The sequence below is a fragment of the Canis lupus genome, chromosome 20 (assembly GCF_048164855.1).
Source record: "Canis lupus baileyi chromosome 20, mCanLup2.hap1, whole genome shotgun sequence".
Classification (NCBI taxonomy): domain Eukaryota; kingdom Metazoa; phylum Chordata; class Mammalia; order Carnivora; family Canidae; genus Canis; species Canis lupus.
Genome location: NC_132857.1, coordinates 15,997,455 through 16,013,008, shown reverse-complemented (window position 1 = coordinate 16,013,008; position 15,554 = coordinate 15,997,455). Strand labels below are relative to the sequence as shown.

At 34.3% G+C, this 15,554-nt stretch overlaps 1 long non-coding RNA gene and 1 pseudogene across 4 annotated transcripts in view; both read right to left on the bottom strand.

Moving 5' to 3' along the window:
- Window positions 1-15,554, bottom strand: part of LOC140611694 (uncharacterized) — a 754,568-nt gene that overhangs the window by 505,498 nt on the left and 233,516 nt on the right. For 3 of the 4 annotated variants that reach the window (XR_012012832.1, XR_012012835.1, XR_012012834.1), the window contains exon 3: window positions 13,821-13,936. The exons of the other annotated variant lie outside the window; for it this stretch is intronic. This is a non-coding gene — a long non-coding RNA (uncharacterized lncRNA). The remainder of the gene's footprint in view (window positions 1-13,820; window positions 13,937-15,554) is intronic. 4 annotated transcript variants of the gene reach the window in all.
- LOC140612161 (U2 spliceosomal RNA) lies at window positions 9,579-9,680 on the bottom strand (annotated as a pseudogene).

Sequence of the window (15,554 nt, the reverse complement as noted above, 5' to 3'; positions counted from 1 at the left end):
ACAAAAGAGGTGAAAGATTCATACACTAAAAACTATGAGATATTAATGAAAGAAATTGAAGACAACATGAAAACTGTAAAGATATACCATGCTCTTAGATTGGGAGAATTAATATCATTAAAATGTTCATACTACCCAGGGTAATCTACAGATTAAATCCACCTTCCATCAAAATACCAATGGCATTTTCCATAAAACTACAACAAAGAATCATAAAATTTGTATGGAACCACAAAAAAACAAACAAACAAGCAAACCTAAATAGCTACAGCAATCTTGAGAAAGAATGAAGCTGGAGCTATTATCTTCCTTATTTCAAACTATACTATATTACAAAGCTAGAGTTACCAAAACAGTGTGATATAAGTATAAAAATAGACTCATAGAGAATAGAGCTCCGAAATAAACCCAAGTATATATGGTCAATTACTGTATGACAAAGGAGATAAAAATATACAATGGGAAGAGACAGTCTCTTCAATAAATGGTGCTGGAAAAACTGGAGAGCTACATACAAAAGAATGAAACTAGGCCACTACCTTACACCATATACAGAAATAAATTCAAATGTATTAAAGAATTGAGTGCAAGACCTAAAGCCATAAAACTCCTAGAAGAACACATAGGCAGTAAACTCTTTGACATCAGTCTTAACAATATTTATTTTTCGTCTAGTCTCCTCAGGCAAGGGGAAAAAAGGGCTAAAATAAACAAAAGAGATGATATCAAACTAAGTAGCTTTTGCATAGTGAAGGAAATCATCAACAAAACAAAACAAAACTTACTGAATGGAGAGGATATTTGAAAATTATGCTTCTGATATAGTTTAATATTTAAAATATACAAAAACTTACACAAATTCACATTTAAAATCCCAATTAAAAAATTGGCAGAAGACTTAAATAGACATTTTTCTAAAGAAGACCTACAGATGGCCATCAGACACATGAAAAGATGCTCAACATCACTAGTCATCAAGGAAATGCAAATCAAAGCCACAGTCTCACACCTGTAAGAATGACTATTATCAAAAACAAGAAATAACAAATGTTGGTGAGGATGTTGAGAAAAGGGAGCTGTCATACATTGTTGGTGGGAATATTTATTGGTGCAGCCACTTGGAAAAACAGTATGGAGGGTCTTCAAAAAATTAAAAATAGAATGAACATATAATCCAGCAATTCCACTTATATATATTTATCCAAAGAAAGGAAACACCAATTCAAAGAGATACATGTACCTCTAAGTTTATTGCAGAATTGTTTACAATAGCCAAGGTTTGAAAGCATCGCTTAAGTATCTACTGATAGATGAATGGGTAAAGAAGGTATGATATTACATCTTTAAAAAGAATGAAATCTTGCCATTTGTAACAGTATGAAGAGATATAGATGGATTTAGAGGGCCCTATGCTAAGTGAAATAAGTCAGAGAAGGACAAATACTCTATGATTGCACTTATATGTGGAATCAAAAACCAAACCAAACCAAAATAAAATAGAAACAGACTCATAGATACAGGAAACAAACTGTTAGTCAGGGGGGCAGGCAAAATAGGTGAAGAGGTACAAACTTCCAGCTATAAAATACATAGGTCATGGGTTCATAATGTGCAGCATAAGGAATATAGTAATTATATTGTAATAACTCTGGTGATGGGGTAGCTACACTTAGTAGGGGGATCCTTTGGAATGTACAAAAATATCAAATCACTATGATGTACACCTGAAATTAATATGATATTGTATGTCAATTATACTTCAATTAAAAAGGACAACTTAATGATCAGCCTATGGAGAAAATGATATGTAAAACATCTTTAAACATGTTAAAATACGCTCATTTTCACTCTTATTAAGAGAAATGCTAGGGGCAGCCCAGGTGGCTCAGTGGTTTAGTGCCACCTTCCACCCAGGGTGTGATCCTGGAGACCCGGGATCGAGTCCTGCATTGGGCCCCCTGCATGGAGCCTGCTTCTCCCTCTGCCCACATGTGTCTCTGCCTCTCTCTCTCTCTCTGTGTCTCTCATGAATAAATAAAATCTTTTTAAAAAATTTAAAAAAAGAGAAATGCTAGTTAAAACTACCATAAGACACTATTTTTCACCTATAAAGTGAATAAAAATTCAAAAGTCTATTGCTACACTCTGCTGGCAAAACTGGAGAGAGAAACCTCCTCATACGTTACTAGTGAGAGGGCCAACTGGCACAATCCCCTTCTAGGGTTTAACTGAAGATACTACAACAGATATAAAATAACACATAAACAAAATTATTCACTGAATTATTATTTGTGTAACAAAATACTGAAAACAACCTAACATAATCTATTTCTATGGAAGCATAAATAAACGTGTGTGGAATCTCTATAAACCACTATGGAATGGTTTCTGAGACATACTAGCTTAAAAAAATAAAGTGCAAATGCCTCATACTCCAGTGTTTGTATGAAAGAAAAAAAAATCAGAAGGCAATGTATGCACTTGCTATTTTTTGTGGAAAGAAGACTAGGAAAACTGAATTATGATAATAAAAAATCATTACTCAGAGAGTGGGAAGTAATGTTATTAATGGAATAGGGCTGGGAGTGAGAATTCATGGAGTTTAACTTTCTCTATGGTTTGACTTTTGAACCACATTAGTATTTCACATATTCAGAAATAAACTTATAAAGGATAAAATAGTCACTCCCATTCCATCTACAAAAACAAACCAAACTTCATTTCCAATTAATAACATACATTAGAAATAAAATAAAGTCGAGTAACTTTTGGACACAGTCCTCTGGCAGAACAGTTAGTGGTAGACATTCTTTTTCTTTTTTTTTTTTTTTTTTTTTTTTTTTTTTTTTTTTTTTTAGTGGTAGACATCCTAAGGAGAAAAATCACCACAAAGGAATTACAGATGACCCTTGAACAACATGAGGGGTTTGGGGCACCAACCCCCTGCACAGTCGGAAATCATATAACTACCGACTCCCCCAAGTACTTAACGACTAACGGCCTACTGCTGACTGGAAGCCTTACCAATAACATCAACAGTCAATCAACATGTAGTTCATAGGTTACATGTATTGTATACTGTACTCTTACAATAAAGAAAGCTAGAGGAAAGAAAATGTTATTAGGAAAATCATAAGGAAGAGAAAATAGGACTCACAGTACTTTAACTATATATATTTTTTAATTTTTTTATTATTATTATTTATTTATGATAGTCACAGAGAGAGAGAGAGAGAGGCAGAGACACAGGCAGAGGGAGAAGCAGGCTCCATGCACCGGGAGCCCGACGTGGGATTCGATCCCGGGTCTCCAGGATCGCGCCCTGGGCCAAAGGCAGGTGCCAAACCGCTGCGCCACCCAGGGATCCCAGTACTTTAACTATATTTAACAAAAATCCCATGTATGGGTAGATTCACACACTTCAAACTATGGTGTTCAAGGATCAGCTATATTTTAGTTGGTTTATTGTTGGGGTATGAATGTAGTTAAATCTAAATCTTCCTTATGTGTGATATAGAATAGATCACATATGTAAACATATTGATATCCTCAGGAACCAGAAGACTCAGTGTGGAAGAAAGAAGATACAGACATCCAGTGGAAAGTGAGGAAGAACTCTGTGGAAGACAATGTGTGTGTTCTAGTTCTTTAGGAAGAGCTGGGGGCACCCTGGGTGGCTCAGTGGTTTAGCGCCGCCTTCAGCCCAGAGCCTGATCCTGGAGACCCAGGATTGAGTCCCACATCAGGCTCCCTGCATGGAGCCCACTTCTCCCTCTGCCTGTGTCTCTGCCTCCCTACCCCCTCTCTCTGTGTCTCTCATGAATAAATACATAAAATCTTAAAAAAAAAAAAAAAAAAAGAAGAGCTGGAAAATCCTGGAGGAGCCTAGAAGCAATGATACAACATTAGCAATATGTACCTCTTGAGCTGAGATCTAGATTTTAGTTCCCACTAAAGGGAACTAGGACTCCTTGAAGAAAGAGTCTTAAATAAGACTTAAGTTTTCAAGTAATTAAGAATTTATCAGCTTGAGTTTGTACTTACGTACACATTTTCAGCTATGTGACCTCGAGTGCATTTTACATGTATATGTTTGTAAATACAAGTAAATATATGTATAAATACATATACATATAAACACATGTATATATGCATATATATATTTCTTCCATTATCACAATGAGAATTATTGCAATAGCTAATGCTTAAATAGTCTTTACTATCTGCCAGACACTAGGATTATTTCTGTTGTATTGGTTTCTTGTGAGAAAGTTGGTAATATGAAATGCAGAAACTATACACTAAAAATGATATACTTTACTTATATATTTAAGTATATTATAAACATAATTTAAGAAAAAACATATAAAAGTCATGACAGATAATATACTTACTTCCTTACACTTCAAAGAGATTTAGCAAATTAAGAAAAATACTATTAATGCCACAGAAGGAAAATAGCAAAGGAGATGAAAGGAACTTTACATAAAATAAGTTAAAATTACTGAAATAAGTAGGGGGAAAGTTTAAACTGTCTAAAAATCAAAGGAATATAATAAAAAGTGAGTTATAATGTGTCATTTTCAACTTAAAAATATTGAAACAAAATTATAAAAATTAAAAGCTAGTCAATCTTAGGGTTCATGCTAACAGCACATTAAATATTAAGCAGAACTCTAAATTGATATGAATTTCCAAGCAATTCATATAGGAACCTCAAAAATATATATAACTTTGATTCAGTAATTACATTTCTTAGAATTTATCCTAAGTAAATAATTAGGGTTTGTAGAAAGACACAGCTACAGTCATGTTCTCTCCAGGATTGTTTATAGTGCCAAAAACTTGTAAACAACCCAAATGTTCCAAAATGAAGACGAATTCATTACTAAACATCCATATAGTGGAACACCATGCAACCATTACCAACTACATTAAAGGAAATTACATTCATTGTACATTTTAATTTTTTTTTAAGATTTCATTTATTTACTTGAGAGAGAAAGAGCATGATAGAGAAGCACAAGCAGGGTTCAGAGGGGCAGAGGAAAGAGAAGCCGACTCCCCGCTGAGCGGGAAGCCTGAACCCTGGGATCCTGACCTGAGCTAAAGGCAGACGCTTAGCTGGCTGAGCCACCTGGGTGCCCCTCATTGTACATTTTAAAATAATATATTTTTAAAAATATAATACAATTTTTAAAAGATATGTTTTATAATAATTCAAAACACTAGAAATCTGTGTATAACAAGGTCAAAAGTACTTATCTCTAGATCTTAGTTGTAGGATGACTTTTATTTTTTATTTAGGTATGTGCAGCTTTAAGCTCTTTTTTGGTATTCTTTTATTATTGTAATGGACGTATATAACTTATGACAGTAAGAAAAGAAGATGTAAAAATAGATTCGAATTACTATTTTGGAAACAGGATCTTCAGAAAAACACACCCGAGATTCTAACATTTCCTCTTCTTAATCCTCATACAATTAACTTGCTCAATAAATTTTAAATTGTACTAGCACATCCTTTCAGAGAGCTGCCTTAATTGAAGAAAAATAGCTGAGTAACTTAAAACCGATTTTTGGGTATTCTGAGAGCTTACTCTAGTGACTGGATGAATTTAGCTCAGTAAAATGAAAGTTTATAACTCAAAATAAGGATTCGTTTATTTCTTTTTCGCTAAACGAATTTGCATTGTTTAATTATGGAACATACCAAAAAGATTGAAGAATTAGAAAAACAAATATTAAAAAAGTATGATAAATAGCAGTGTAACGGGCTGGGCTGAGGGGGATTGTAGAGAAAGCCTAAAGGCTGATGGGAGATCTAGTGTTATTTAGCCTCTTCACTAATTATATGAATCCAATAATAAGTAGAGTATATCTGAAAGTTTCTAAGAATATACAAGTAATTTAAAATATAACATATGAATAGGGATGTCTGGGTGGCTCAGCAGTTGTATGTCTGCCTTTGGCTCAGGTCGTGATCCTGGGGACCTGGGATTAGGTCCCGCATCAGGCTCCCTGAATGGAGCCTGTTTCTCCCTCTGTCTGTGTCTCTGCCTCTCTCTCTCTCTGTGTTTCTCATGAATGAATAAATAAAATCTTTAAAAATATATAAATATAACAAGAATATATAATATTTATGTATATTTATATGGATGTATTATATAAGGGTGTGTGTGTGTGTGTGTGTGTGTGTGCGCGCACGCTGAGATATTAGGGAGAGATTTAGAAGTTTCAATGAAACAAAGGAGTTTTACAGGAGACTAAAATCTGAATAAAAATGCCACATTCCTGGTAGGGAACCTTGAAATTTTAATCACCATAATAAAAGAGATCTTGTTATAGTTTGCTGTTTGCTTTTAAATATCTTAAGTTTTTCTTTGCTGCTTAAAGAGATGGTTGTCTTATATGAGAATTCCACCCCCTCCCCTATTTTTATAAGGTGTCTTGGGTAATGAAATTGTTCCACTGAGAAAATAGCAAAGTTCATGGTCATCAATTCTAAATCCCTAATGTGATTCCTCCATTTAAAAATAAATTTAGGAATTCCAAGCAAGATTTATTACATGTATCAGAGTATTAGCTCCATGAGGGCAGGGTTTTGACTTCTCACTGTTGTATGCCTAGTTAAATTTGACATTCTATTTCATTTATTATTTTATGGCATTAATTTTCTTCCAGATTATTGTGTTACTCTCTGTTCCTCTTATCCTACACCTTACATTTCTTTGTTGTTTTTGTTATAAAGCAAGACAGAGTCAAATATAAAAGAAGTAATTTAAATTTCAATGTTTTAATATCCCCTAGTCTTAAAACCTCCAAAAGTTATGTTTAATTACAAGGCCACCTAATGTTTTCATGGAGGATTTAATAATTCTTTTTAAAAATCTACTTATTTATTTTAGAGAGAGGGAGAGAGAGAACCCAAGCAGACTCCCTACTAAGCACACAGCCTGCCTCAGAGCTGATCCCATGACCCTGACTGAGATCATGAGCTGAGCCAAAACTGAGAGTTGGAGGCTCAACTGAGTGAGCCACCCAGTGCCCCCCATGGAGGATTTAATAATTTTATTAATGCCTACAGGTTTCAAAATACCTGAATGATCAGAATAATGAGTAGCAGCATTTTGAGCAAATTCAACATATGATTACTGATGTTCCAATCTATACCCAGCTAGTGATATTTTTTGACTAAAGAAATTACAGCTAAGGTGGACTTTTACTTTTATCTAAGAAAAACAGAAAGGCTACAACCTAGAAAACATCTCTCAGTCTGTGAGAAAATGATGAAGTTCATCATTAAGAGTGATGATGTCAGCAAGAATGCAAATCATAGCATACATATGTGGAAGTGCTTTTAGTTCTGTGCACTCCACCCTGTCCTGGCACCATCCCTAATCCTTCCAACAGTACTGAAGACTAGGTACAATTAATCCTGTTTTGTAAAAGGTGTTATTTCTTTCAGTAATCTCTATGCCCAACATGGGGCTCAGACTCACAACCCTGAGATCAAGAGTTGTGTGCTCTGTGGACTGAGCCAGCCCAGTACCCCCAATTAATACCATTTTGAATACGAGTAACCAAGTAGAGATTATGCAATTCACTCATGTATGAAGTGAAAACAGGATTGAATTTGGACATGTTTATTTTCTAATCCCATATTCTTTTCACTTTTTATCTCTCTAGTGAAATAAAGAACATTAGATGAACACTACAGTGATACTTCCAAGTTTTTGCAAAATGTACAACAATAAAAATAATAACTAAAAACAAATTAAGGGAAGCTTATAATTTCTGTCAGGTGAAGTTCTGCTGTATGCACTTTGATTCATTTTAGGATAGTGTTCAGTAATATTCTGGAAAGATAAACTAGACATCCAGTATCTTGTAGAGAGATCACATATTTTGATTTAGGAACTTCCTGACTTCAGAAACAATGATTAATCATTTTCAGCTTATTCACATAATCTTTATTTACTTTTAGTAACTAAAATAAAATTCCTTATAAAAAACAAAGTCTTGGTATAAATAACTCTTAAAGTTTCTCCATATAGGCTTATAGTCTCTAATCTTGACTCCATAATACTTTTTGTAGCTACTGATTCAATAATTATGATTAATAGGGAGTAAAATTATCTTTTTTGTTAGAGAGAGGGAGAGCCTATGGCAAGCAGGCATGGGAGGGTATGCGGAGGGGAAAAGGGAGAGGCACAGAGAGAAGAGGGAGTCTTAAGCAGGCTCCACACCCAATGTGGAGCAATGCGGGCTTGATCTCACAACCCTGGAGGTCATGACCTGAGCTGAAATCAAGTCTGGCACTTAATCAACTGAGCCACACAGGTGGCTGGTAGTAAATTATCTTTAAAACATCTCTATACTATTTATTTTATATAAAGAACCTCTTACACAATACATAAAAATATTGTTTTATGACATTCATGATTATTTTCTCTAAATATTGAATACTAGTTTTTCAAAGCTGTCAAAATGAAGGTGTTAATTGTATCCTAAAAAATAGTTAAAATTTATGAAATATTTTGTAATGTTGTTCTTTCAAAATTCATTAAGTTTCTAATACCTTATACTTTCCCATAATCTGGGTCTGAATTTTATTATAATAAAAATATAATTTCTTATTAATTAGATCAAAAAAACAACCCAAAACATCTGGGCTGAGTCTTTCTTTTTAATCTGCACTCTTGTGCTCATTTCAGTAAAATGTTGTTGAATAAAAACTCCAAAGCCAATCACACTGTCATATATATGTGTGTGTGTGTGTATATATATATATATATATACACACACACACACACACACACACACACACAGAGGAAACATAATAATTCTTTAAAGAACTAGTGTTGATGGGAAGTTTTATTTTAGGTTTTTGATGTATTGTCACCATTTGGCTCTAATTATAAACTCTTATGATTTATTGTAGATTTTGAATTAACCTTAAATATTGAACATGCACTATGATTAGTTGGTTTACAAATTTCCAGGCTTAGGAAATTTTGAGTAAAGTTCCTTTCACAAAATAGATGAACAGCATCCAAGTGATGCTTCTGATATACCATAGAAAGAACAGTCTTGTGGTTCTCTGTAAACGCAGGTGTAGGGCACTGAGGAAGAGGACTCCAGAATGTTCTATCAACTTTTGATTAGCCTACAGTAACCAGATATTGCCAGGATAAGATCTCCAACTTCCTTACACACTTCTTTGGTGAATAACAAAGCAGTCTAATTAGACAGACATGACATGTCACATCTTAAATATATAACTTTTCCTCCATTAATTGTTGAGTGGCTCCATTACCTCTAGAGTAAATGTAAATATTACACTGTTCCTAATGCAATGAAAATTCGCACCAGGAATTGATTGTACTTTATAATGCATTTTACCTTTATTTTATTGTTAATATTAATAAATTCCATAGAGAAAAAAAATAGCATCATTGTAAACTGTTCCTGATTATTATGTGGTCATATTTTGGATTTCCAATTCTTCTATTTTGTCCCTATATTTGAAAATTTATAATAACACAGGTTTACATTTCTCTGCTTTCTTAGGTCTTAAGTGATAAGATAGGCTTGCTTTGTGCATAACATGTCTCACTTTATTAAACTGATAAGAACAGATAGTCCACTTGATCTTAGCCAAAAGGCTGAGAAGCGGTAATATATCTCACTTTAAAATGATGAGTTGCCCAACCACCTGCTCCAATGAAATGATCTTATAATAAGGCAGACCACATGCAGTATTTTAAAAACAATGGTTGTTTCTTCTAGCATAAAATTTAATGATATTTTGATCCATCCTGCAGATGAAAAGAAGTTGAAATACATTCCAACATTTCCCTTTCCATTTTACTTGATTTAATAAACCTGTCCAGCGGGTGAGACTAAGAACAGCCTCTTAGAAATATAGATCCATGATATGGGGCAGGAAATAAACTTGGAAAAGATTTTTCCAAGAGACACCAAAAAGCTTCCAACAGTTTGGAGTAAGGCAGATCTAGTCGAAAGTAGAGCACAGAATCTATTGCTTGCTAGCTTGTGACAGTGGGAACATTAGTCTCTTGGTGCCTCAGGTGCTTTATCAACAAAATAGGAATGCCAACTCAATTAGCTTTGTATTGCTGTGGAGCAAATTACCCCAAACTTAACGGCTTAAAACAATGCCCATTTTAGTACATTATCCCGCACATTAGGTGATGAATAAATCTAGATAGATATTATTCCTATTATTATTAATGGTTTACATGGATTTAAGTACTGAATAAAGACGTAAAAATAGAACTAATCAGTCACAGTGATTAAGCATGATTCATGTAATCAGAGATGTGATGTGAGATTTATTTTCTAAAACAGAAGTCTGGAAACTTTTTCTCTACTGCACCAGATAGTATAATAAATATTTTAAGCTTTGTAGGCCATATGGTCTTTATTGCAACTCCTTAACTCTGCTACAGTGGAAGCATGAAAACAGCCCTAGTAAATACATAAATGAATACGGGTGGCTGTGTTCCAACAAAACTTTATTTACAAAAACAGGCATCAGACCAGATTTGGCCTTAGGACTGTTAGTTGGCCCATTCCTCTTCTAGAATAGGAGCTAATAGGGAAAAGTCTCCACCAGTTCCTAATGTTATTTGTACTAACAGATTTTTCATTTTCTTTTTTTGGAAAGACTGTCCCATTTTAACATCTTCACTAGATCACCAATTAATTATACGAACAGTATAGGCTTTGTGATTCATGTTTCTATCATAATTAGTCTGGGGGTGGCAGAGGGAAGAATGTTTTTTTAAAAGGAAAACAGAACATGGGAAGCTTAAAGATGTTGGTTTTGCTCCTTTTTCTGGCCAGAAATATATTACTAAATTTCACTGAGGCATTTTTTTTCCCACCTAGAAGCTATAGATAAAAAGTTGCCTTTTATATTTCTTCCTGAAGTGTTGTGACAATGATTCATTGTGACTGTTTGACATCTATTGAAGAACAAAATTAACACACAAAAAACAGACCCAAAGCCATGCTTTCACTCGAAGTTAGAATCCCTGGTGGCTCCCAGGCTACTTCTCCTTCAATCCTCTTGTTGGTTATGAATCCTGATTGGATGATGTTCAAAATCAAAATTAATAATCCAGTATAGGATCACTTCAGTTACATTATTATCGGTTTATATTAATTTATTGACATATAGCATTTCTTGCTTATGTTTCACTAAAGCTATTTGATTAGGTTTTTCTTTCCCTATTTCTTTCTTAGTAAAAATTTAGCAAAGTCCCAGGCAGAGTGGAGATAATGAAAACTGAAGAGATCATTAAACTTAATTCTGTCAAATGTCTGCAACAAAGTAAGTCTGAGTTTAGAACACCGAAAAACTGGGGGTAAATTCCATTATGTTTAAAGATCACTAAATATAGCATATTGATTTATTCTGAAGGAATATATAACTTCTAGTTGACAGGGTATTAAAATTAGTACTCTCTTACAATTCCTTGTATGTTTAGTTAATTGTAGAAAAAAAGGATTTTTTTCAGAAAATTTGTTTCAATACATATGTTGACTGATACAAACTTGTTAATATGTATTTGCAAACATTTTAATCATAGACACACAGACTTTCGTGTCTTTTATTTATTCTAAAGCTGTTACTCATACAATAGTTGGTCTAATTAAAATGCATTTCTGTTAACCATATATAAAACCGTCGCACCCTAAGCATCACAGGTTCTCAAAATGGGAAATAGTCCTTTGGTACAAGCACTGAAAGGTCTAGAAAATGATAGTGAGGAATGAAAAATAACGCTAGGAAGGGAGACTTTGAGGCGAAGATCAAAGGTTTTTTTTTCAAACAAACACAAAGCAAGGATATACTGACAATGCCATTATACTGGATTAGGGATGGCGAAAAGAAAGGGAAGATACAGACCTGTTAACAAAACAGCTACATGCATTATTTTTAGGCATGATTTCTCTACTTTTTTTTTTTTTTTTTTACTTCTGACAAGCAAATAAAATGCATCACATTCAATTCCCCTAACCCTTTAGCTACATATCCAAATACTGCAGACATACTTTGGAAAATGATATGAAGTGTCCCATGCAACCCACCACTTGAAATGACTGTTATTTCCAAATGTTTTCTTTTGTTCTAAGCTAAAAATAATAAAATAATGGGCTGAGCACAGTTTCAAATTGAACTGAACCATCAGGAGACTGTTTCAAATTAAACACGAACCGCTCCAAATGCAGCCAGCATGAAGAGATAAGGGTTCATGCACCTCCGTGAGAGCGTTCACACACAACAAACCCCTTCTTGTTTACATGCCTATTAAGAGTTCCCAGCAGCTGAAATTATTTCACTCAATTTGATTCCATCCTCATTCTCCATGGCTCATTTACCAATTCCTATACAGGCCTATTCATGTTCCTTGGGAGAAAGTGAAGGTGAATATTGTATTTACAAAGGTTAAAGCCAGACAAAAAAGGATTTCAACAATTGCTGCTGAGATTCAGATCCCACAGTTCCCCTTAAGACTATCTTCTCTATCTGGAACTAAGCATCCGAGTTCCTTATTTCAGACTCCCAACGGCCAATGTCAAAATAGGTTGACGATAAAATTTCCAGCAAGGCACAGAGGCCAGATTCCCAGGTCTGAGGTCCTATTTTCAGAAGGGAGGCCTGTGAAGAATAGTAACCGTACTTTCAGTTCTATGACAAGAATATTTAGCTTATTTAATATTGCTTCCAACTTTTATAACCTAGTTCTTGCTTGCAGAATTTACTGCCTTTAATTGACGAAGCAATGGCTTTACGACAAACCCTAAGTCTCCTTATCTAATAAGTAAATGTAGTTAATCAATAGCTGCTTTTAGCAAAACAATATATAGAGTTAAAAGTCAAGACAGTGTATAAACTTTGGGCTGAGTAGTGCCTAGACGGGAAAACCAGGGAGACTTCTGAGGAATTGGTAATATTTTCTTTCTGGAACAGAGTGCTGACATCGCAAGTATACTCTAAGAAAATTTAGCATTCTGGACACCTGGATTTGTGCGTTTTCTGCATTATATTTTACCTTGAGCACTGGGTGTTATACACAACTGATAAATTATTGAACATTACATCTGAACATAAGTATGTACTATATGTTGGCTAACTGAATTTAAATAAAAAAAATAATGGCTCTTTTGACTTATGTCAGAACAGATTATATGATGTGCTGAAGAATAAAATGCGTGACAGCATGTTATGTAACCTGTAGTCCGCTGCTAAGTTGTTATGGTGATAGCAAGCATGCCTGTCTCTTCAAGGAAGTCCTTCCAATGCTATACTTTGACTTTCAGTAGGATATAGGCTTTTGGATTAAGATGGATTGTTTGATAGAAGAATTGTTCTTTTATTCTTGTTTTAAAAAATGAGATATAGGATGTTAGAAATGAATTGAGATGTTTTATATATGTCATATATTATAAATATATATTTTAAAGATTTTATATTATATATAACATGTTTATGTATAACATATGAACATATGTAACATTGTATACATGTTACTTTTTTTTGAGGAACAAAAACCAAGCTTTTTATTTGTTCATTTTTTGCATTTGAAGTATTCCTCAATGACATCCTGTGCCTGAGACTCTTTGCCATTGTTCTTAACCACCACACTGTGCAACCAAACATTTTATGGGGTTTTCCCTCTCTGTCCATTTTACAGAGGCCTACCCATTCCCCTTGATACTTGTCATCAACCTTGATTACATGGATTTGGTGTTTAGCACAAAGGGCCTCCACCAACTTGACTTACACAAGCTCATCACAGTTGGAGGCAAGCACACACAGATGGGCTTGGTACTTGTCTTAGGCTTTGGCAGCTTTGCGAATTCCACGTGCTAGGCCACCATGGATGACATACCTATATATCTGTATATCAAGAGAGAGAGGAGAGAGAGAAAGCTTTTATAACTTGGCAAAATCTTTACAGGTAGAAATGTACCTACATATTCTTATCTACTATATTTATTGACATCATTACTGAGAAGAAACTATAAGCTCAAAATGACAAAAGTTCACTATTCTGATGATCCACCTAAGTTGGCCTGGAGTTGAGCAAACCAAATAAAAACCAGATAAAATATTGCCAAAATTATTCTCTTTGCCATTGCTAGTACCAGAAAGTTTGGTCTTACACAGAAAGAGAGATGAACAGAAGATCAACATTATTAATTCATGAATTAAACCTTAAGTATAACATTCAAATTTTCTCCACGTTCTTATATATTTGATGTGTTGAACATTGTCAGGTGATCAACATATGCAAAAATTTTCAGCAATTGTTTTATGTTAGTTTCCTTTTGATTTCTAACAATTTTACATATGTATTTTTGAGGCAGCATAACACATGTTTGAAATGTAATAAAGGATATATCTACATTAGGAATTATAATTTTTATCAAAATAAAATTACCCATCTGTCTCAATTAAAGTTGATTGCCTTCAATTTTGCTTAACTCTCACTCATTCAAGTTTAGTTAGAAATTGAAGTATTAAATAGAGTGGAGGCAGACAATAAGACTGAAGTCATTACTGACCTGGGCCAGCAATGAGAGATAGTTGAAGTACACAAGCACCTTGAAAGGGACTTTCCTATAAATTTCAAAGAAATATGCCAAAATATACAACTTTCCCCCCGGCAAAAATAGTTCTAGAAATGTAATTATTTTCAAAGAATGTTTAACTTCCAGATAACAAAGTATAGTCATATTGTGAATCCTTCATATCCCTATGCTCTACTTAATTTCTTTAACGTTTAAAATTTCTTTTAGGGCAGCCCTGGTGGCTCAGCAGTTTAGTGCAGCCGTCAGCCCAGGGCCCCATCCTGGAGACCCAGGATCCAGTCCCACATCAGGCTCCCTGCACAGAGCCTGCTTCTCCCTCTGCCTGTGTCTCTAACCCCCCTCCCCCCACCGCCCCTGTCTTTAAAATAAAATCTTTTAAAAAAATAAGCTTTTAAAGATGGCATAAAATTGTTCAGAATTTATAACTCATTCTTTTCTGAAATATGATAGAAGAAAATTTGTAAAATATACCTTGCAAAATGAAATGATTGCTTGAATTTAATTTTCTTTAAAGATTTATTTATTCATGATAGACACACAGAGGAGAGAGAGAGAGAATGAGAGAGAGAGAGGCAGAGACACAAGCAAGCTCCATGCTGGGAGCCTGATGCGGGACTCGATCCCAGGACTCCAGGATCGCACCCTGGGCCAAAGGCAGGCGCCAAACCGCTGAGCCACCCAGGGATCCCTGAATTTAAAATTTTTAAAGTTTTCTTTATTACTTAATTTATATCCTCAAATGTGGAACATCCAGAATCACTGTGACAAAAATAATGCTGAAAATGTACTTGCTAATTGAATACACTTATTCATTTAACATGAGAATGCATATAATGAAACCATCAAGAACGGAAATGTGAATGAAAAGTGAAATTATAGCTCTAAATTTTCATATGTTTAACTTGGGAAAAAAAGGCAATTCA